The sequence below is a fragment of the Cataglyphis hispanica genome, chromosome 1, assembly GCF_021464435.1.
Source record: "Cataglyphis hispanica isolate Lineage 1 chromosome 1, ULB_Chis1_1.0, whole genome shotgun sequence".
NCBI classification, from domain to species: Eukaryota; Metazoa; Arthropoda; class Insecta; order Hymenoptera; family Formicidae; genus Cataglyphis; species Cataglyphis hispanica.
In genome coordinates, this window is record NC_065954.1 from 15,780,770 (window position 1) to 15,801,542 (window position 20,773).

Below are 20,773 nucleotides of genomic sequence, written 5' to 3' on the forward strand. Positions count from 1 at the left end.
TCAACTGATTATTATTTTTTTTAATGAAATATTTAAGTATTTAAGTTAAATACGACATGTTAAATTTAACATGACGTATTTGACTTAAATATTTAAATATTTCAATTAAAAAAATAATAATCAGTTGAAGACATTTAGTCAAATCAACAACTTTTTTTTCTCAGTGTATTCACCAATACATACGACTATTTACAAGTGTATGAAGCAAATTAGATTACTGCTGGCGTTTTCATTTGCAGTATCGATTCCTCGCGAAAATTTCACTCTTGAGAAAATCACGAAGGAATGTAACGGGATCATAAACCGCTATCGAAGACAAGATTCCTCTCTTATTTAGCGAACAGTTACTCTCACGCCAAGTTTGCGGCACAATTTAAGTAAATTAGGTCTTAATGTTAATTCGCTGCGCGCATATTTGCAAAATTTACGCTCAAAATAATATCATCGTAATACTATTATATTATCAAAATTGAAACCATCGCATCGTGACAGTAGACATAATGGTATTGCATGTATCAAGCCGCTTTTCATTTATGATTTCAATTGGTAGGCAATATTAAAATACTTAAATATTAATTTTCTACTATTTAGAAATAAGACCTGATTATTATTAATATTAATATATTAATTATCTAGTATAATTTAATTGCTATAATTCCTATAAGAAATTAATTTAAATTTTAATTCCTATAAGAAATTAATTTAAGTTTAACTCTTTCAATTATAAATTTAATTTCTTATAATATTCTTAAAAAATGAAATTTTATATTATATCATATTAAATCCTTCAGAATCGACTTTATAATGTTCAGGAAATTAATAATATTGCAATTATTTCTAGTTTAATGATATAATCTAGTTCATAATAATCTGTTCATATCTCATTCAATATTATTCGTTTTAGCTCTTACAATTTAAGCATAATTCCGAAAATGGATTGAATCCATGGATTTAATCGCTCGATTAAATTGCGAATTGGCAAACTCTACGAACTTTTTGAACGTCCCTAACAAAGTTAGACGCGAACGGCAAAAGTCATCGAGAATCAGCCCTCGATTGACCCGCACGATACCCTCTCGCGCGCCATATTTTTCATTACTTTTCCTCCAAAACGAAGCATCAATATTTCTTAGCGTAATCGAGAAGGCGTATAACGCCGAGGGCTGCTGAGCGCGCCTCGGCAAAGTACAAAGTTCTTCATGCCTGATAGTATAACGAGAGTTTGCTTTGAGGGGCGGCACCGCGCGGCGAGAGCATCCCTCCCGGAACGAAGCGCGGGGAAAGCACCCCGACAATCGACGTAACCGACTTAGGTCGAAGCATCTTATCACGAATAAAAGATGAGTGTTCAAACTTTGTCGGGCGCGTGCTTGCCCAGCAGGCAGATGTGTTGCCGAAAATACAAGTGATTTTTCCATTTCCCGCGGATGGAAAAACAGTTTGTATGCTTTCTGCGTAGCTACTCTGAAATTTAAATTAAAAACTCGAAGACATTTTGATTATGATTTTCAATTTTTGTTAATAAATTGTTTAAAATAACGTTTCTTATTCACAATGTTGAATATTCTTTCTTCTTGCAAGCCTGATTGAATTTAATTAGCCCCCGCTTTAATCGGTCGCGCATCCAGACTTAATATTTAAGAGTTGGATGTTGTCCTCGATCTACTTGAAACTTAATTTTATAATAAAATAACAGCAGTAGGATCAGAGTGCTAATATTAGGTGAGGAAAATGACTTAATTTTACATAAAAAATTATTTATATAGCCATAAAACATTTAAATTTCCTTTTCACCTGCATTCTCGTTCCTCACTCTTTTTCTCCTCCTTCCGGATTGTCGCGACTATGTACATTTCTCATAATTTTGCGTGATTTTTCTTACTTTTATTATTATATTATACTTTTTATTTTATTTCTATTCTTATTTTTATTTTTATTCTCTATTTCATTAAGTTCAGCTCATTTATTGTCTTTAATGTACATATTGTATATATATATATATATATATATATATATATATATATATATATCCTAAAATTCTGTTCACATATTATCATATTTATATACGAGTTGAGCATCATATCAGCCTGCCGGCTGTCGCTCCATTTCTTATCACAGCAATCGAATGTTCTATTTGTCTTCGACATAATTTACTTTGTTGCACAGATTATTATTATTATTATTTAATTTCATATTTTAAATGCATATCTTACAGCACTTAAAGAGCACAGTATCATAAAAACAATATAGAGCAAAAATAAATTGTCCGACTCCAGCAATCACAATGAGAAACATTATTATAATAAATGATTCTTTTACAACATGTTATCTGAAATGATTTGAAATGTCCAACGTTTTCTATGTAATTTCTCAAAATTGCCCATATCGCAATGCGCCTATCATCGACTTCATATCGCGCCCGTCAAAATGAGCTATAACTCGATTTATTACGTTTTAAGATGTAAAGCTGCCAAATTAATTTAGTAATCATTATTATCATTAATTTACGGCGATTTTGGACGCGTATTCTCGTTACATATCGTATTTCATAGTTGTTTTTATCGTAGATACAAGCCGCACGAATTTATGCGTTTCATGTTTCTCGTTTGGTTTATCTGTCAAGTCTGCGAAAACATTTGGTTTAGCATCGTGATTTGTCATTTTGATATCTACGCAGGTGAGCGCGTAAATTTTCGGTCTCTCTCTCTCGCTGTGACGAAAATTAACGTTTTATAACACTCATAATTTTTGTTAAAACGTTTTCTACGCATTTTTTTTGACGCATGTTGTCGCATTAGATTTTCTCATAGGACGCAACTCGCGATTAATCGCATCACCGATAATTTGTCTAATCGTGCGTATACACCATTGAATATGTATCCTCAAATTTTGCAATAAAATATAAATTATAATCGAATAATTAACTTTATAAATTTTACGGAAAAGATATGATTTTCATACCTGATATTGATAGGAAAATAAGAAGAAAATATAATAATTTTCATATAAAAATTCTTAAAGTAGTAATCATGCATGCGGAGCAGTAACGAAAACAAATTATCAATTCCGATCCAAGTATTCATAAAAAAATTCATTGAATGAAGAACTATGATCACAACGTTCTCGTTCCTTGGGGACGTGCGGACGCAGTTTACTTGAATTAACAGCCACGTTAGTTCCCATCGGAATCAGCCAGTTCGAAGAGATGCCGTCGTGGTGGACGGCGTCGCAACGCGGTGGCGAGACAAAAGTAATTAAACCCAGAGGAGTGCTCGATAATTTAACACACGTAGGGCGTCCGCGTCTGGGTAGAACCGTATCTTTCTCCTTCTGTAGTCGCGCGGCGACATCTTCCACTCTGTCTCACACAGTTCAACGGGCGGAACATAGGGCGAGAGACGAGTCCATAGAAGTCCTTCTACAAGCTATAAAAACACGATGTAAGGGCATTATGCATACGGCGTCACGTACGCGGAAATACGCTCGTCGGATGTTATTCGGAACGAAAATGCAAATCGGATAACGACGCGAACGGTACGGCAGGGGTGGCCGTGAGTTGAATCAGCCGTTAATTTTTTTCAAAGAGATTCAACGGGAATCGCGAATGATACAGCGAGTTTTATGGTTGGCCATTTCGCTGGCCGTTATTACCGGATCGTAATTATTATCGTCGACAATTACGACGACGATCGTGTCGCTATTCAGTCGTAACTATGGGTTACTTTTTCTTACACGCTGCGTGAAGTTTTTAAGCGCAATTTTATTTTGCAATCTGCGTTTGATTTCAACTTAAAAGATATCTATTGCAGTAACAATTTAACTAATTTTTTTAAGACTTGAAAAAAAATTGATAATATTAAATTTAGATGTTTTTTGGACACATTATCTTAATCTTAAAACTTTTAAACAGTTTGATTATATTTTTTAGATTTTTAGAAAAGAAGCCAATATTGTGTGTTAAATTTTTTAATTTTAATTAAATCAAATTAGTAACATTCTCTTTTCAAAGTTTGACCCCCATACGAACACAACAGATTTTAATTTTTAATCTCTTACCCAACAACAAGATTATGCTGTTTTAAACTCATTTAAAGTTCTTATTAATTAACCAACTCTAATTAAAGTTGTGTATGTGTAAAGTTTAACGCAAGAATCAAAATAAATTGAAATCACTTCGCGTGGATTAGAAATTTTGTACAATATGTAAAAAAAAAAACTATTTCGAAAAATTATCCGCATGTATTTGAAAAACAAATTGTTCTTTGAACAACATAACTTAAGTTACATATAGGTAAATAGATCGTTAAATTCTGCAAAACGAATATTTGGATGCCGCGCACGCATGAATTGTTATTTGCCAAAATTTCATACCAAACAGTAATGAAGTCGAACGGCAATATTACTGATAATAAGATAAGTAGGAATAATTAGATTTCCAATTCAGCGTCATTACCGTCATTTGTCGCAATCAGGGAGCTATGAATGAATTTGTCACATTAAATTTATATAAATACACACTGATTGCCGTTATATCTATGCTGCACGAATTTTTTAAAATTGTTTTTCAAATACAAGCGGACAATTGTGATTGCCAATTTTTCGAAGTGGTCTTCTTTTACGTGTAATAACACCAATACAGAAGTGCAATAAACTATGTATCATATGCCAGATCCAGGTGTATAAATAACGTTGCGCCGAAACATAAACGAATCCAACATTTATGTTTACCGGCCGATTTTTCTCTTACTCGCCAATAATCTTGCGAGAAACACCTGAATAATCGTAAATGGCGATAATTGCAGTTAATAAAATCGCTGTATCAAGCATTCGTTGCCGACGAGCTAGCAACAAAAATTGCTGACAATTCGTAAAGCTCACACGAATCACTGATCAGCGAGAAAACGTTTGCATTTGTTCCTCCGGATTTTTATATTCCAAACTTTATGCTACAATATTGCGTTATTTTTTTTTTGAGAATTTGGAGAATTTTCTCTCCCATGATCCGTGAAATTTGGAAGAAAGCATATGTGAAAAAATTAGGTTCTTTTTATTTTAAGTTATTCACACGTATGTGTGTTTCAATAAAATCAAAATCAGATAATTTAACAAGAGAGCAAGCATTTTTTTGTAAGGCTGTGAGTGTGTGTCCGCGAGTTGAAGGTTTCAAACGAGCTTTTCGGTTCTTCAGAATCGTCGCGGTAGATCGACTAAACCACTTGGCTAAACTAATCAGAATTTAGTGAGCACTGGCGACCACCTCGCTCGACTGCCCGTGAGGATTCCCACCGAAAATGCGTGGCACGCGGCAAAGAAAGTCGCCCGGCCAGACACCGGCGATGTAAAAACGTCGAGATTCGGGCCCGCGTGCAGACGGGCCTTCCCGCATACTCCGGTCAAAGAAGAATCCGTAGACGGGCTCCACAGACACTTATTGCTGGTGTTACGAGCCGAGGAATAATAAATGTATGTGTCGAGAAATTTCAAAGAATAATACAAAAACGATGACGGAAAGAAAAAATAGTATAGATACCGTGAAGCTCGACGAAATAGATTTGAGTGTGATTAATTATTCGCCATTGGAGTTTGATACAGATTAATCCAATAAATAATTAAAGAGTGGTAATTAAATGTTTCCGAGGGACTAAGCGTCGATGGACTTCGATAATACGACTAACATTTAAATTATAATCGCGGCAGGTTTAACATTGAAATGCGGTGATTGAATAGCAGCCACGAAGGGATATTCGTCGTGCGCGTATTGTTTTATTATGAACGTTATTATATATTATATTCGTGCCTGATTTCGATATTCACATCGATAATTCAGTATCGTGTAATTCTACCGACAATACGGGATATATAATGACGAGCATAGGCTGACGAGCAACATATCATGGAAAATATTGTAAGCAGACGATACTTGTCCTGTCCGACATATTATTATACAATCAATATCACCTATATGCACTATTCACTTGCCGGTCAGTAACTTTATTAGCTATCCGCATCACAAATTCTAAGTAACGTATTTCAGCAAAAAATATCAAATAAATTTTTTTTTTTTTTTTGAAAGTAAGAATTTTAAATTACGATTGTAAAATCGGTAGTTTGTTAAATTTTTTATTAATTACAATATACTTTTTTATAAAAATTTCTTTAATAGTTTTTTTTTAAATCTCTTTTAAACATATCGTATCGATGTTTATCGTTTGTAATAATTATTTAAAAAATATACGGTTCTAATTATGTACCGAAAGATATTCCATATACGTACATACCGAAACAAGAGCAAGACGTTCCGCATACATTTATTCGTGCACATGATATGTTTGACACGTTAGGCATCAATCTTACACCCAACATCGACATTTTTGACATCGCGGCCGTCACGTTCCAGGCGATCTCACATCAGCTCGCGCGACACTCGAGATGCCCTGAGTAATAACCGGCCCATAACGTTAGCTATGGCATCCTGAAACCTCGATCGGACATGGCACGTTCTCCCGGTTTGCGCCCACCGCGTTTTGAAGCGTCGAACCTAGAAGAGACACGCTAGGATCGTGCGAGATCTTCTCTATGACAGACTCAACTCGAGAATTCGGTCATCGTCGTAGAATTTACAGGATGTTATGAGAGCACGTACGAACTCTCAATCTATTAATTCTTCGATATATCTCAAATCTATTTTTACTCTGTGCAACAATTTCATATCATTATTCTTTCCTCACGATTTTTTAAATTTAATTCGTGCAATTATATTTTTAACATATTAATATATAAATTTTTCAACGAATAACTTTTTCATAATTCCGCTTTTATATTCTGATAAAGTTAATAGGTTTGACAAATATATCGTATTCGATCACGTATTTAGCACTGTAAAGTTAAAAAATTATTCAAAGATCGGAAGTTTCAAACATTTTAAACAAGCTAGACACAATCTTCTGCAAGTTTTAAAGTCACTTTATCGTACCTCTAACATTGAATAATTTTTGTAATTAATTTCTATGACTGATTCAATTAGTTAGCTTATTAAATTCTTTGCTATTATCTCACATTTTGTACAACGATATTATTTATTTATAAAGATATTGCTATAATTTTCCTTATCTAAAATTTAAATCGGAGAACTTTTTCTTTTTCTCTTTCTATGTAAAAGAGGAATGTATTGTAATTAGACAATAAGATATCGCACTTCATGAGTAAGTTATTTTGTCTTACATGACAAACTTATATGATAAGGTGTCACGCAGCAAATGCACGCACTTCAAAAGTTTGGACAGCGAATGACGCGTAGCGAAGTTGCTACACGGTAAATAAAACTTTGACTCGATCTTCCAGCCACTTTCCTCCCATATGACTCACGTCACTCCAGTTCTCTGAGGTAAACTTCGTTAATGTAAGTTTGTTTGCACTGCGAGGCAATTTGTATGCTTAACCTCTCGCTTCAGAGTCTCGTCGGAATTACACCTTACGATTGTTATACCGAAATTTGTTATCGAAGTTTGTTAAGTTCTGACACCTGATATACGTTCGCGATAATAAAAGAAAATATTGTCTTCACACACTTTTATCTAAGATCAATAAATAACTCTTGTAATGCAATAGATTATTGAGTAATTTTTCGTTTACACGATTAAAGAGAAAATATGCGCAGAATGGAGAAAATGTAGCAAATGCTTTTTGAGTTAATTTTAACTCCCGATCTTGATATATAATATGCCATCAAAATCAAATAAAAGATATTTTAATTATAAAATTCCTTGATTCTGGAATGAAAAAGAGAGAAAATTAATTTGAATTAATTTGTCAATATAAAGTGCTGTATTATAATATATCTAAATCGGAAGATATTTTTATAATAATTATCTACATAAAAACATTTTTAGAGCCATTCTTTCTTTAGCAAAAATTTAATAAAAGACTATTTTTGTTACGCTTCAATGACATTAAGTCTCTTCATCTCTGCCAAAAATAATATCCACTTAAAGCTAATAAAAAAACAATATCTTGTTATTTATATTTGCGAAGCTTATCTTAGCTAAAAACTTTGCAATTTTCCATGTTAAATAATTCTGTAATTATATTTACCACACAATTAAAAAATTTGGCTTAAATTTGACATAAATCGCATGTACCAAACAATCCACAAAATTTTGTGTTAATTTCACGTAATATGAATATGTGACCCTAATACTATGTTAATATTTCAACAAAATAAATGCAAACTTCGTAGTGATTTGAAAGAAGAATCCAATTAACACAACACCGTTAAATTAACATATGAATGTGTTAAATATTTAACACAAAAGTTTTAACCGGCATATATTTTTAACAAGAAAACAAATTTTTTAACCGTACATTAATCTTTACGGAAAGACTCACTCAAAATTCATCAAAGAATCACAGAATTATTTTCGCACGAAGCATTCCTCTATATCTTTTGCGTACTTAAAGCAGGAGAGTTTGACAGACATGGCCCATAGACAGAGAGACTAGGCAATATTATCGGTTTAACAAACAAAACGGGCTACTGTGACATGCAGTGCGTGCACCGCGATCGAGTGGAAGCGAAGCGACGAGATGACTCGGCTGTTGAGCGTCGACAAGAGGGTAGGGTCCGGGGAGGGTGAAGGGTGAAGGATGTCCTCCGCGTGAATGATAAACTAGAACGCAGCAGGAAGACAAGCTGGCTTTACAGCCCTGACGTACGACCTTCCTGGTTGCTACTTACCGGGCACGAAAGTCAACTTTACCTCCGCGGATAACTTAAGCAGTGCTCAACCCTATTCGCGTCTTGCCTCCTATACCCGGCAAAGAAGACTCTTTTCCAGGAGGTTGATGTTGATTCGCATTGTGTTCCCCCCCGCGCGAGATACACAGCCGAATTTATTTATATAAATAAATAAATTCTTGGCGAGGAAGCAGGTTATTCACTACGATTTATTACGGGAATAAAAACGTGTCTCTAACGAAGGTAACTCAACTGATGCTCAGAGTCATTATCATTTCTACATTGTCGATAAACGCTATTTTTTTATTTATTAACTCGGTTTAATCATTGCTATCGGAAAAGATACGCTAAGACGAATTAATATTATTTCTTTCATGCCTACGCACATTGGAAAGAGAGATAGATAGATAGATAGATAGAGAGAATAGCGTAAGTGTTCCGCAATTACGGATTAATTAATCGTCACGTTCGATAACGACAGAATAGAGCGAACAACAGTTGGAAGAACAGGGTCACATCTGCTCCACGAACGTACGGCGCCGCTCGTTCATCAGCCGAGAACACTGTCGGTTTCTGTGAGTCGTTGCACATTCGTTAGGTTATTAAGCCGCTACCGGAAAGGACACTTCGCTCGCGCATCCCTTCGCGTCTCTTCTCTCTCCCCAATTTTCTCCGCTATTCCTCTTCTTCGGTTACATTTCGAGAACACGTCAAGTCTGTTCTCTTCTCCGGCAACTACGGTAGGAAACCATGATTAAAGCAGTGTTAAGCCAACGGCTGCAAGCTCGCTGAGATAATGACTCGAGGTCGCAGGATGGGTCGCGAGAAATGAGGAACTCCAGTACCGGCTCTAAGAAAGGTAGAATAGTAAAATATAAGTAGAACAGTAGTTCTACAAACAAAATATTGTTGCAAGAAAATATTTCTCGCGCTACGAGATTTAATAACTTCTTTACAAGCATGAAAAAATACACGTAGATATTAAAAAAAAAAAAAAATCAACTCTTTCTCTCGTCGATTTCATCTCGCATGTGTACACGTTTAGTATTTATATTTTTGCTACATTCCGCAAGCCTATAACATATAATGTTCGCATCATATCGACGATGTAATGTCACACGCTACGCAATATTTCTCGTTCGGGGCGCTCGTGTATCAAAAACCGGCATTGCAAGAAGGCGAGGATGGTGTGCAGGTGTCGCGATATAGATGAATGAGGTAAGAATGACGTAAGAGTAACGCGCTCGCGGAAAGATTGTTACGCGAAGGGTGTCGGGCGTATATCGGAGAAACGACCCGCCGTTCTTGCGGTTCGAAACAAACGATTTCGAGCGAATTGAATGGGTTCTTGCGCGATTCTTGCGCGAGTCACACGCGACAATTAATCTTTGTCGCGACGCTTCCGGTTGCTTTGAATAAAAGCCGACCGCGGGACGTCGCGTCGCGTAGCTGACGCGACGTCATCTTTCGACGGAAGTGATATTCGTAGCGATATTTGTTAAATATTAATTGCAGCTTCTCGTGCCGAGAGAAAGCTTGTCGCCGGGAGCTTGTCGAGTGGCACGAAAGATTATTGCAAAGGAGGGGTTTACTGTGGATAATTTCTCACACGAAGAAATTGCGTATTTCTTGCCAATGTCTATATCGTAGAAATGACTTGTCGATGCAAAATGCATGTGCCGCTAATCTCAAAAATTCTCTTGCAAAAATCTCTTTGCAAAAATCATATGTATTATATTAATAGAAAGTGAAAAATAAGCATTAAAAAAATAAAGCAAATAAATTTGAAAATGCGATAATAAGCAGTCTTATTTCACACAAGTTTATAAAATAAAAAAAAAATAATTATGAATATTACTATGTTTTAAAATATAAAAGATACAATTATTATAAAAATATATAAAAATTATTGCTTCTATTTATTTCATTTATTATATATCGATAATAATTTAAATCCTAAAACAAGCCTATCCTAAAGATCGCTATATCTATGGTCGAGAAGCAATCTGTGAAATTGTGAATCCAATTAAAAAAAAAATTAAAGGAGTTGTTAATCAGGTTGCATTTAAATGTCGTGAATAACATCTATTGATTACGTACTTCCGGTTACGATTAATTTTTTCTATGATAAAAAAAAACCTATTCGCGTTCACTATTTCAGTCCGATTTAATTTAGGACAAATCGATGGAAACAAATAGCTAGAAAGGAAAAAATGATGATGCATTGAAAGATAAAGAAAAAAAGAAAAGGAAAAGAGAAAAAAAGAAAAAGTTTTTAGCATTGAAAGATCGTCGAAGCGGCTATTCTTATGACTATTCTATTTCCCGATATTCTCGAAATATTCCGACTTTCGAGAACTCCGCTATCCGACATATATGTTTACATGTCAAAGCCCCTTGTTTTGCCGAAATCCTCTTTTTGTCCTATCCATCATTTCTCTTGGGTCGGTATTTAATTTAAAACACGGAAGGATGCACGACGTCACGTTTTCGGCGGGATGTTTTAGCGCGCGACCCGACGATGACGACGACAACGTCGTCGCTGCCGCCAGGTGATCATCCGTAACTGCAATTTAACACACGTCGACACTGACGTCGGATGGCAAACCGGACGGCATATGCATTAACGTTTAAAGTGCAGCCGCGCGCAAATAGGTTTACCGATGAAAAATGTCGTCTGCTCTCCCCGAGCCAAGCGCGAACAGAATCCCTCGGACGTCAGCGCGATGAAAATGTTGTATTGAGATAAATGATGAAAATTTTATCTTCATCATTTTCGCCGGGGCAAAGATTAATTCGACGTATGGCCGGACAATGGCTCTTGGCTGCATTTAGATTCCTTTTCTTCTTTACAGGAACGAAACCTATTCGTCGACAAACAATCGCGTGCGAAAATGAAAATGCACTTAAAACACAAAATTCGTCGGGATAGAAACGTTGAACGGTAATTTTATTTTAATGCTGCGGGACGGATCATAAAAAACGCGAAAAGTCATTTTCTAAAGTATTTTCATAACGAAGTTCGGACAGAATGTTCAACGTGCTTGAGCTGCACCGTGCCGCGCCGCGCTAAAAAGGTCTAAGCTACCTGTAAAAACCTCGGGAAACCTTTAATCCCGAGCGCTAACTCACAACCGTTTTTCCACCTCACGGGAACCGAAACTTTCGGCTTTGCTAATAAACTTCGGTGACCGTCGCGAGTATCCCAGCAGGTCGGCAGAGTAATCACTTACAGCATAACCAGCTAAATAAGCTGCATTTAATGACGACCATAAACAGATATTTCAACGGCTTCTTTTTGCGTCGACTCTATCCTCGAGAAATCAATTCACGAACGCATTAATATTTCATACTGCAAGCTTCCGTTGTACTTTATACTGCGTATGGATATTAGGATTATAATGCTGCTTCAGATCTGTATAATGCATAATTTAGCAAACGTCGCAAAGAACGGTTGCAAAAAAAATTGTTGGGAGAAAAATATATGAAAAATTATGAAGAGAAAAATATATGGAAGAGTCAAACAGAGTTTAAGGAAAGCTGGAACGGGTCAACTTGGTCAAAAGTCAATAAATCTAATATTATACATTTTGAGTTCATGAATTTGACATCGTGCAAAAAGCGTATTTAGTCTTTTAGAATATAAAATTTTTTAGATTAAATTATATTCCGCAGGGCAAATCTTTATTTTGACTCACAAATTAATTATTAATTTAATTTTAAAAGACTGGAAGTATTTTGCGTGATGTCAAATTCATTAGAGAATCTAAAAAAATATTAGATTTATCAACTTTTAATATAGCTGATCCACGTCGTTTTAATTCTTAAAAAGATAATTTTATTTAGTATTAAATATAGCCCGTTAAATGTGATTATATTCAGCATTCTCATTCAATATTCTAGTCTGTCTGATTGTTTTATGTCGATATGAAAGAAATATCAGATTGCTATATCTAAATATATATGCAGCGAAGAAATGCTTTAAGAAATGCTTTATTAGAAATTGATTGTAACAAGTTTAATAATTTAAAAGCAAAATAAAAATATTTCTTGTCAAGATAGAAGATCATATATGTATAGATAAACACTAAGTAACGATATTAGAATATTTGCTTCTGCTCGAAGTTATATTTATCATGAAAATTGTGTTAATAATATTTATAAATAAAATTATCGCGCAAAATGTAAAGCAACAAAGCCAAAAGATTTTATTTATATAAAATATTCAATTAATTATATAATATATTTAATAATATAATATATTTAATTAATTAAGTGTTTATTTACTTTTCGCAAAAATATAATATATTAATCTCTAAATAAAACACTTTTTTATTATTGTATGAGAATAAATAAAAGTGTGTGTAATATATGCGTACCGCGGATAAATAAATTAAAAATAAAATCACTGAAACATGCACGCAGGTTAAAAAAATCTTATACATCTCGTTGTCCAATAAAGATTACTTATAAAATCTTTCTACTTCTCTACTGGCAAGATACCACTCCGCTGCAAACACACAAGTTTCAGACTTTCAGCCCAGTTTTCATTGTTTCTCAAACAATTTCAATTGTGGAAGTTATAGTGTTTTCAAACCAGCTGACTCAAAACTGTAAAACGAGGTAAAGATAAAGAGGCGAGTAGCGTAAGAAATGCCAGGAAAGCGAGCAAACTGAGCGCTTTTCTTTGTAGTTACGCGACTTGTAAATAATGCAGGGCTCTTCCCTTCGAAATTCAATCGCCAACGTAGCAGACCTTGTGAAACTTGCACTGATCCCAGATTATCTCGGGAATATAGGCGCGCGCAATTGTAACACGAGTTCCGTCTCCCAAAACGTAACATCGTGCAGAGGGCACATAATACAGTAAGGTGATTCCGGATCGCGGATTATCCTACAGTACGATGTAATTCTGCGAGGAATCGAATTACCCTCCGTGATATCGAAACGCCGACCGACGTCGCGGCGACGACTTGACTGCGTAAACAATGCGTTGTAATTATGGGTAGACACATATCCGGTGAAAATTTAATCAAAAATTGCAAAATATAATTTGAATATTATATTTAAAATATTATTTTCACATTGGTTTTTAACGTTGCATTGACAAAAGTTTAATTTAAAATTTCATTAAAAATATTTAATGCTGAAAAGCAAAAATATGCGAAAACAGTTATATTAATATATTAACGCAAAATATTGTTTTTATTTATTTTTAATTATTTTTACATCAGAGATCTTGTGCCCATTTATAATAATTTGTCCAATTATTTCATTTTTGTATTGAAATAATCAATCCAGTATCGTACATCTAAGCAGTTTTTTTTTTTCTTCAGAATAATATTGATACGGGAAGGGCTAACATCAGCGAAGTCAGAGACAAGTGTCGCTTGGTTGATCGTGCAAGCGAATAATTCGGAGTCTGACTAGCTGACCGACAGTATTATTTCAACGCCAGGACCATGTAGCCCCGTTGTTTTCGTAACCGTCAAACGCTCCGCCACGTCGGACGCGATGCATGATAATTACATGCAAATTACGGGAAACCTATCAGTTAATTGTATGCATGGATATATTAAAATTAATATTAAAACACGATGAATTAAATACAATGTTGCGCGGCGGCGGCGAACACGTTGATTGCTCGCGCGCGTTCCCGCCGCGTGCAGATGCACAGGCGGATCGCGGATGCGAGCTCGAATATTAATGACGTTACGATTATGGCCCGAGCCATTGTTATGCCGCCAATTATTGAGCAATTCGAATGGCCCCGCTACTCGTTACGGCGCAAGATTCGAGCTCGTTGCCCGACGCGGGAAACAATGCGACGTGCATTAAACGCAACGCTGCAAAGTTTCGCATCGCCTCGCTTTATCGCTGTGTAATTAGTACATTGGCGCATAAAATCGGAATGATGGCTCTTTAGTACGAAGAATATATTATTCACACGCTCTCTGATATAGATTGTATTGTTAATGAGCTGTTCTATGCATAATATATATACTGTGAATACCTGTCGACTAAACTAATATTGAAAGAACTGTGTCAGAAAGTAGCATGGACTTTTGCAAATAAAATAATACATATATAATGTAAGAACAAAACAATATAGAAACATACATTTTCTTTTTTCTCTATCAATAATTCTCAATTAATTGTACAAATTAATTGCAACATTGTTTGTATTTTTCTGTTTATATGTATAATCCGTATTTACTAAAACGTTTTGGCAATAACTTATTTAAGTTAATAAAATTAAAACAATATATGTTCTAACAAGATAGATAGTGTATTCTTTACGTCTTAAAATATCTTATTTAAATTCGCTGTAGTGTGATGCATGTAAACTAACTGCATTTATTTACTGCTGAATTTCTGACGTTAACTATTGCCTTTAAATAATAAACATTTAATCGCTGTTTAGTGGATGTACAGTTGAATACTACAGTTATCTCTTGAACTGTATTACGTGAGAAAAAAATTTTATTCGAAAAAGATGTTTTCTTTAGTAAATCTGTTAATGATAAAAATATTCGCAGAAGATTTAATAAAATATAATACACAAAATTTAATCTGGCAGGCAAGACATAATCTTCGATTAATTAAAAATAAAATCTATTAATCTCGTTATATGAATGCAATATGAATAGTGCACTCTACAGTTTATTTTATTAATGGCAAGCTTTGTCCTGCGCGGTTGATTGGCACTTAATTTGCATTATTTTCAGGAACAAAGAATCGAATAGTAGCCCGAGAGCCCCTCGTTCACTTAATTATACGTGCCTCTTTCACATGCAAACTGCATCGAGTCGATGTGTGTGAATGTGTTGTGCAGGTTTGAGCTCTATTATCGTACAATTAGTCTATTTTTCGCAGACATTTTGAGATTTGTACAAGCGCGTGTCCGCGCTAAAGTAAAAAAAAAAAAATAAAACAAGTAACTTGTGATAAAAAATACTTATGAGGTCAGAATACAAGGTATTAGAATATTTACTACAACTTTAAGTAATTGTAAATTTTTATGAAACGCGAAAGTATGGAATATATTAAATTTGTTTAAAATTATCTGGACGCTATGTGATCAATTTAGCTTATTCTTTGAGATCAGTCGATAACAGTTTTTAAATAAAAATCTAAAAAAAAATATCAGGAAAAATATTACAGGAGTTTTATAACAAAAGTTGCAGACAATTGTTTTTTAAATGAGATCGAAATGATTGTAGTTCGTTCTATTAGTTTCAAATACAAAAATGTGTTTTTTTGACTATGGACGATAGACATTTTAAAAAGCTGATTATCTCAAAACTTAATGGAACGTATCACAATCATTTTAATCTCATTTGAAAGGTAATATAATTCTCTACAACTTTTGTTTCGGTACTTTTTGTTATAAAACGCATATTTTTCCATATATTTGTAAAAATGTATAAAATAACCGTGATTTCAGAGTTATTTTATACATTTTGACAAATATCAGGAAAAGTATGCGTTTTATAACAAAATGTACCGCAACAAAAAATGTAAAGAATTAAATTATCTTGCAAATGAAATCAAAATGATTGTAATATGTTCTATTAGGTTTTGAGATAATCAATTTCAAATATATAAAAATGGCTTTTTCCGACGGTAGAGATCTCAAAAAGCTGATATAAAACGCATACTTTCCCTGATATTTATAAAAATGTATAAAATAACTCTGAAATTATGGTTATTTTATACATTTTTACAAATATATGGAAAAATATGCATTTTATAATATATATATATATGTATATATATATATATATATATATATATATATATATATATATATATGATTATCTCGAAATCTATTGATAATTAACATAACGATAAGCTCCGTAATGTATTAATCGTTTATTAAATAAATGATCTATAATTTAAAATCCTTATATAATTTAATATTTTGCGTATATGTCATAAAACGCAAAATATTTTTGACTGCGAATTATCAATAATGGTATTTGGCCTTGTAAACATTGGCGCGCTATTATTTATGTATTACTTATGGCTTATCATTCGCACGGCGACCCTCGAACAGTAAAGTAGTGAAACGCGTGACACTCCGTTAAATTTCTTTTCTAAACGCGATCGCGACAAATATCGGAAATAATTTGATATGATAAATAATTAATTACATTTTATCTTAAATAATATCACAATTATATCGTAATTATATCGTAACGATAAATCTCGAGGCGCATATATTTCACGCGTGATATATATATATATATATATATATATATATATATATATATATATATATACATATAATCAAGAATTAAAATAACAGAAATCAAAATTATAAATTATTAGTTTGTCGCGATATCCTTCTCTCTCTTAATAAGCAATAATAATTTCTTTAAAAATATTTAAAGTTCAATTATATTTTGTCCAATGCTTTATCGTTTTTTTTCGACGATTTAAATATAATTCAAATTGAGAACGCGCAATAAAATCGCAAATCCGAATAATTAACATAATGAATAAACTCTGTGATATATTAATCGTTTATTAAATAAGTGATAAATAATTTAAAATACTTGTATAATTTAATATTCCGCTCGTATATGTATACATCATAATACGCAAAATAATTTTGGCTGCGAATTACCAATAACATGGTATGCGGCCTTGGCGGCGTAAACATTAGCGCGCTATTGTTTATGTTTTACGTGTTACAGCTTTGTTAACATTCATGTGGCGTCTTGAATAGTATTGTAATAATGGGAGACGCTACGTCATTAATTTTCTTTCTTACAATGTTTGTTATAGTTATTATCATTCATACGACGACATTCGAACAGAAAAGTAGTGCGAGACATTCTGTTAAATTTCTTTTTCAAACGCGATCGCGTCAATTATCGGAAAATAATTTGATATGATTAATATGATTAATAATTAATTATTCTTTACATATATTATATCATACGTTAATTATATCACGACGATTAATTTCAAAGCGTGTATTTTGCGTAATTTATTTTTTTAATTTTAATTAAATTTTATTTTATTTATTTAAATAAAAGAAATGTATTGATAAAAATCCAAAATATTAAGTTATCGTTTTGTCGTTCTTTTTGTAAGCCATAATTATTTCTTTAATAATATTTATTAAAATATAATTTAAATTTAAATTAGATTTCTTTCGGTACTTTATTGTTCGACTCTTCAACGATCTAATTATAATTCACATTGGGAACGCGTAATTAAATAATCGAATCTCAGGATCAAGTTATTAACTTAATGAAAGTCTTCGTAATATACTATCGATTAATAAATAATTAATTTATAATTTAAATTATTTATATAATTTAATATTCCATAATAGCACGTACATACATAATAGCACGTAAAATATTTCAGTAACATATTATTAGTAACAAAGTATTCAGCCTTGGCAACGTGTAGCGCGCTATTGTTTACATGTTATGGTCTTGTTATCATTCGCATAGCGACACTCGAGCACTGAAGTAATAATACGAAACGATCCGTGTAATATTGAATTCTTTCTCTAAACGATCGTGATTAATATTGAAACATAATTCGCTATAATTATTACAAAATTAACGATCAATTAACTTTTAACGACACAATATCGTGATAATAAATCTTTATCGAAGAACATGTTATTGTTTCACGTGTCGTGCAAAGTGTCCCGCTATGTCATGTATTCGGCTAATCGCAATTTACGTTTTGTTTTCGCGAGTGAGTGTAAGTGCTACAATGGATACAATAAAGGAACGAGAGAAGAAAATAAATATCTGAAAAGCATCTGACCATAGACGGAATAACGATATGTGCGGTAAATAATTTATTTCTATTTATCATCAATTTCAAAATATACACATTGCTCGTTCATTTTTCGTTTCTTCAATAGTGTATGAGGTCCCAACTAAATTATTGTCTAATATAATGCATATATTGCTTGTTTTTTAGAAGCATATCTACATTTCATCTCTTTTAAGAGAGAAAAGAAAGATGCGATATAGATAATCTGTCAATTATAAAATAAATATATTCTAAATCATATACATTATTTTACAAAACTATATATATATATATATATATATATATATATATATATATATATATATATATAATATAACTCTCCTTGGGCGCAACCTTGACGGGGTGGGAGAGCTTAAGTACCTGGACGGTGCCTTAAGGACCTTCAAGGTCTCTAAAGGTTTACTGCGAAGGGGAAAACCAAGTGCCCAACGCCGTCGTTGCTGTCATCGTGTCGCGGACGGCTCGTCGTATCGTTAATGCTGTCATCGTGCCGCGGATGGCTTATCGCGTCGTCGGTCCCGTCATCGTGCCGCGGACGATTTTCGCGTCGCGTCGCGTGTCAACATAGCATTGCCACAAGTCGCACAATAGTTCATATGTGGCACGCGCATTTAATGCGTCAAACGCACATTAGTGCGTCCTCGTTGCTGTCATCGTGTCGTATGAGCAACGATAGGTCGCGTAGTCGCGTTTTCGCGTTAAACATTTATCTCGTTTTATTCGGACAAGAATTGAGCGTCGATTCTATCAATTGATTTCGTCTTCTTCTTTTGCTCACTAAATCTTTGCTCGAAGTAATCGGTGAATTCCCGACTTGTCGACTCGCAGTATGATTCTCGTATGAAACGGGGTTCGATCGTGCCGAAATTCGAAAGTTCGGGAGTGTCGTTGAAAGTATCGCGCGTACAAGTGCGGAAGTATTTTTTAATAAAAGTGCGGAAGTGCCGTTTAAAATATCGCGCGTGTGAATCAATCTGAGAGGAGGAGGAGGCCTAGGAGAGGCATCGGGCACCGGTGGAGCAACCCTATGGTAAGTTAATCGTTATTTATTACTTATTAATTGCATACGTGCAGTTTAAATTAAGCAATTAATCGCGTCATTTGATTTTGTAATTATATGATTTAAGAGAGAATTAGAGAAAAAGGTTTTTACTTTTAGATTATAGCTTTTATATAAAATTATTAGAGTTATTAGTAGCTTTTTTTTCAAAATTTATAAAATTATTTTATTGAGCTTATTATTTTATATATATCAAAACCAGTGTACTCATGATAAATATTTAAAAATATTAATTATTTTAAACGCTACTTTAATTTGAATCTTCTATTTATGTGTTACAGATCAACGTAACGAGCTTGAGAGGAGGAGAAGGCCTAGGAGAGGCATCCTGCACCGGCGGAGCAACCCAAGGGTGAGTATTTATTATTTGTATTTTGGTTGTTAAAAATCACGTATACGCATTAATCCGATATCATTATTTGAATTAATTAAACAAAAAAAAATAGAAAGAAAGATTTTTACATAAACCTTATAAAAATTTCTATGTGAAAAAACATTTTTTAGAATTTATAAAATTATTTTATGTTTATGTATCTGCTTATTATCATACACATCGGATATAAAATTCGGCACATAAAATAATAATTTTTTGAAATATTAATTATATTTTGGGCGCTTCTACAATTTGCATTTTATATTTGTATGTTACAGACAACGTAGCCTCAAGACCAACAACTCCGCTGTTGCGCATCAGTGCCGGTGAGTGATGAATTTATTTTCTTTTGAGATAACGGATCTGTAGATATTGTAGATGCAAATGTAAATTGTTGATAAATAAATCCGTTGTCTCAAAATGGATGGGCTAGGAATATTAATTCAAATAAGTTTTAATAGATTTTTTTTAATATACATTAAAACAGTACAGATATATTTTAAATTTTAAATATGAATTAAAACCAAAATTCGAGAAAAATATATATGTATATTTTAATTGATAAATTTTATATAATTTGTTTAATGAAGAAAACACTAATAATTTTATAATTATATAAAATAGCAATCATTTATTTTTATATTGCCGTTTTATCCTATCCTAATTGTTCATAGGCCATCCATTTATATAATCATATCAAGAAAAGCTTTGCTTTAATTGATGTAAAGCCAAATTATCGATTTATTAAATTATGTAAGACACATAAATGTTTTATTAATTTTATTTTAATATAAAG

General features: G+C 33.2%; 1 long non-coding RNA gene across 1 annotated transcript in view; it reads right to left on the reverse strand.

Moving 5' to 3' along the window:
* Nucleotides 1-20,773, reverse strand: part of LOC126849035 (uncharacterized) — a 142,568-nt gene that overhangs the window by 26,148 nt on the left and 95,647 nt on the right. The window lies entirely within an intron of this gene.